The sequence below is a fragment of the Sapajus apella genome, unplaced genomic scaffold, assembly GCF_009761245.1.
Source record: "Sapajus apella isolate SASKATOON/1434 unplaced genomic scaffold, GSC_monkey_1.0 scaffold14, whole genome shotgun sequence".
Lineage (NCBI taxonomy): Eukaryota > Metazoa > Chordata > Mammalia > Primates > Cebidae > Sapajus > Sapajus apella.
The window spans coordinates 6,752,917-6,757,965 of NW_022436954.1; positions in this window are offsets into that span (position 1 = coordinate 6,752,917).

Consider the following 5,049-nt stretch of genomic DNA (forward strand, 5'->3'; position numbering starts at 1 on the left):
AGTGAGCTGAGATCACACCACTGCACTCCAGCCTGGGCACCAGAGCAAGACTCTGTCTCAAAAAAAAACAACCTGTCTTTGCCATATTCTGTGGCCCCGACCCATATACCCAGTCCCACGGGACTGAAGACGTGTATGCGTGGACTCATCCCTAATCTCTGACCAACCCCACCTCCAAAAGCTCCCTGTGTACACAAACCCTGCTTAGGCTGAATCACCGGCCAAATGGGCACCAGTGTGCTATTTTGAAAAAGGAAATACCCCTTTATCACCCACCTCAGGAAAAGGGCTCAGATCTCCTGACCTGTTCAACGTTTCACCTCTTCCAGGAAAACAAAAGGCCAGACGTGCAGGGCAGCTCCTGCTTGGAGTCCGAACCCTGCCATGGATACCCCGCTCCAGAACCTGGAGCCTGGCTGCATCCTGCTGCCTGCTATTTTCAAAACCTTCTTCCTTGGACGCCTTGAAAGAATCCCCTCTGAATCCCAGCGTGAGTCCTGTCTGCCTATGCTGGGCGCCTCCTCAGAGCTGCCTGATGCCTTCATTCAGCAAATATTTACTGGACGACTGTGAGATGGCAGGAATTCTTCCAGGCACTGGGATTGCAGCTACAAATAAAACAGGCAGGACCTCTGCCCATGTGAGCTTGAATTCCAGTGGGAGTGAAAAATAATAGACAAATAGATATATAATACAATGTCCATGGTGAAAATACTATGAAGAAAAATAAAGCAGAGTCAGTGTATAAAAAGAGAATGGGGATCCTTTTTTTTATCATTATTACTCTTTTTTGAGCTGGAGTCTTGCTCTGCTTCCCAGGCTGGAGTGCAATGGTGCAATCTTGGCTCACTGCAACCTCCACCTCCTGGGCTCAAACGATTCTCCTGCCTCACCCTCCCGAGTAGCTGGGACTATAGGCATGCGCCACCACACCCGGCTAATTTTTTTGTATTTTAGTAGAGACGGGGTTTCACCATGTTGCCCAAGGTTGTCTGCAGCTCCAGAGCTCAGGCAATCTGCCCATCTTGGCCTCCCAAAGTGCTGAATTACAGGCGCGAGCCAAGGCACCCAGCCTGGGACCCTATTTTAGATTGCCACAGATGGCCTCTCTGAAGAGGTGACATTTAAGTGGCAACCTGAATTAGAGGAGAGCGGCAAGCCATGAAGATATCTGGAAGATACTGTAGACAAACAGAAAAGAACATGCCAATGCCCTAAGTAGAAAATGGGCTTCTATATTTGAGGAAGGGGGAGAAATTGGGGCACAACAGAGTCAAGCGTTTCTGATATCTAGCCAGAACTTCACCTGTTTCTTGTTTGTTTCTTTGAAACAAGGTTTCCACGCTTGTCACCCAGGAAGGCGTGCAGTGGCATGATCGCAGCTCACTGCAGCTTTGACGTCGCGGACTCGAGCAATCCTCCCACCTCATTTATTTATTTCTTTGTGAACTGGAGGTCTCACTATGCTGCCCAGGATGGTCTCGAACTCCTAAGCTCAAGCGAGCCTCCAGCCTCGGCCTCCAAATGTGCTGGGATTACAGGTGTGAACCACTACGCTCGGCCAGAAACTTTGACTGTTAATTGAAGCCAAGTGGCCTTAGAGGGTGTTGCAGATGAGGACTTAAAGGAAAATGGAGAAAATATTATCAGAAACTAGAGGAGAGAAAATTCTTGTTACAGTGCCTGAAAGTTTAGCAGCACTGTTATCTGCCGTATTGTGGAAAGTAGAAAATGTACGTAATGGACTAGGTGATCTTGTAAGGAAGCTTCCCAGGAAGAGTATTGGAAGCACCACCTCATTTCCTTTTGCCTGTTTTGGTAAAATGAGAGAGGAGAGAAATAAGCTAAAGGGGAGAACTGTTCAACGTAAAGGTGCCAGGGCTTTCTGGTTCTGAAAATTCCCAGCTTCTATAGATAGCAAACAACGCTGAATTTACGAAAGAGTTTCGGCCGGGCACGGTGGCTCACTCTTGTAATCCCAGCACTTTGGGAGGCAGAGACGGGCAGATCATGAGGTCAAGAGATCGAGACCATCCTAGCCAACATGGTGAAACTGGTCTTTACCAAAAATACAATAATTAGCTGAGCATGGTGGCACGTGCCTGTGGTCTTGGCTACTCAGGGGGCTGAAGCAGGAGAATCGCTTGAACCTGGGAGGTGGAGGTTGCAGTGAGCCAAGATCGTGCCACTGAACCTGAACCTGGTGACAGAGCAAGACTCCTTCTCTAAATAAATACATAAATACATAAATAAAATAAAATTTAAAAAAAAAAGAAATCGTTTCTGGGAAAAGATCAAATCCAAAACAATATCAGGAAAATATAGTCTAATGATGAAGCTAGAGGACTGACTATAAACTCTTTTATTATATCCTCAGAAAATGTAAAGGGTGCTTCAGAGAATCATTCATAATAAGATTCCTAAGAAGTTTAAAGATATCATCCCTCAGCAGTGTCAGCAGAGTGCCAAGGTAGAGAAAGGCTTATCTCAAAGAGACTTGTTAAATGGAGCAAACTCCAAAAAGATTCATAGGAGATCCAAAAGTGTTTTATAAGAATTGCATTGGCAGAAGCACTGCTAGTTTGGACTGAAAAAAACAGAAGCAATACAAACTAAAAAGAAGACTTTGGGCTTCTTTTCTATAGGTAGGAAGAAAGTTAAGAAAACCAATAAACTGCTAACATAAGCCATCTTTCATGAAAAAAAAGATGACTCAGCATCTAGACAGAGCCAACTGTCTATAAGGCAGAGCCAAGAGCCAAGGAAAATTATTTCCAGCCCTTATGTCCTAATGAAGTAACTTCCAATGTGTTGTCTGCTAGATTTCAGAATTGCTATGTACTAGTGACTCCTGTGTGCCTTCTTTTACTTTTTTCTAAACAGGGCCTCCCTATGTTGCCCAAGCTGGCCTCGAACTCCTGGGCTTAAGTGATCCTCCTACCTCTGCCTCCTGAGTAGCTGGGACTACAGCTATGTACCACCACAACTAGCTCTATGTGCCTCTCTTCTTGAATTAGCAATGTCTGTAATGGTTAACTTATGCTTCTCACCCTGTTGTATGTTGCAGGGTACAGGGATACAGATAACTGCCTCTTATCACATGTCTTCAGATCAAGCAAAACTATTCTCAAGAGTTATATCTGAGGAGCCATACCCAAAAAGCCTCGTCTGTGCCCGATTTAGATGATGAGATTCTGGACTTTGAGCTTTAATAAGATGAGACTTTTGGAGACTGTGGGAGGAGATAAGAGTATTCACATGTGGAAAGGATATGATTTATTGGGGGCCAGAGGGTGGGCTATGATGGACTGCCTCCTACACGGCCCCATATGATATCCCCTCCTGGTGTTTGCCCCTTTATTTAGTCCTTTCCCACAATGAATAGGGAAGACCTGTATAGCCAACAGGATATTGTGGAAATGATGGTGTGGCTTCTAAAGCTTTAAAGATATTGTGGCTTCTGTCTTGCTCTGAAGGAATTCAGCCGCCATATTGTGAGGACACTCAAGCAGCCCTATAGATAAGCCACATGGTGAGGAACTGAGGCCTCCTGCTAACAGCCAGTCCCAGTTCCCCATCTATGTTATTGACTCATCCTGGAATCAGAGACTCTTGGCAGTGGAGTCAGCTGCAGCTCTGACCAATAACTTGGCTATAATCCCATGAGAAACCCCAAATCTGAGCCATTCTGCCAAGCAAACCACTCCGGAATTACTGCCCCACAGAAATTATGTGAAATAATGTTTATTGTTGCCTTAAACCACTGAGTTTTTAAATAAATTTTCTCAATAGATACAAGGTCTTGCTACATTGCCCAGGCTGGTCTTGAACTCCTGAGCTCAAGCCCTCAGTCTCCCGAAGTGCTGGGATTACAGGTGTGAGCCACTGCACTCCGCTCATTTTTTAAAATAATTTGCTATGCAGCAATAGATAACTAATACCAATGGTCATCCGTTCTTTATTTAAATCCTTCTAGGATCAGAGAATTCATCTATTCATTCATTGAACAAACAGTTGAATAACTGTTTGTACCTACTCTGTGCTGGCCAAATAGTCACCACCCCTCCCTGTGGGAGCATGGTATCTCCCTAAGCCCATCAAGTCTGAAGACATCCTTGATCATGTGATTTTCTGTGGCCAATAAAATGTGAACAGAGAGACATAAGCCACTTCTGAGCAAGGTTTTAAAGTCATTTCTCAGTTCTGCTCTCACTCTTTCCTGTGCCTCAAAACCAGCAATTTCATAGCTGATCTTTCAGCCTGAATCCTGGAATGAAAGAAACATAGAACAGGCTCACAGCCACTGCAGGCAACGTGCAACATTAACAAGAGCAACCCTTTTTATTATAATTATTAAAAGCCACTGAGTTTGGTACCTGTTTGTTACTTGGCATAACCCAGCAAAAGCTGACTGATACAGTCACACTGCATCCAGGCCTGGTGGGATGACTTTTTTTTCCAAGTCTTCTTTATCCTGGCTTTCCTCCTCGGAATGCTTCCTGGTTCCAAACTGTTCATCAAAAATGTGCCTCCCAGGGGTCAACACGATGGAGTCTGATCGGCCCAGGGCATGTTGGCCTTCCTTTCCAAGACCTGGGTGTCAAACACTCATAACATGGCTCCTTGAGACTTGGGAAACTTTGCTCCCTGGCAGCCTCACAGTCTGGAACACATAGAGCTAGAGAAGAATGCCTCTAGGGACCAAAATGACGTCATGAGTCCACACTCTAAAGCTTGAGAACTTGACCCTGAGGACAGATTTCTAACCTCCTTAGAACCTAATCAGCTTCCTAACCTACAGTCTAATGAGCTTGGTGACATGGCTGCCAAGTTCACAGCAGGTTCAAGGGTACGAATTAGAGATAAATCAAAATGCCAGGCAATCCAGCAAAATCGAGGAGTCAAACAAGAGTTGGCTGAGCACCCAATGGCGTCAGTTAAGACCCATTTCACAACCATCTGTAAACTAGGTATTTATGTGCCCATTTCACAGGAGAGGAAACTGAGGCTCAGAGAGGTCACTAACTTGACCAAGGTCACAGCTTGTCA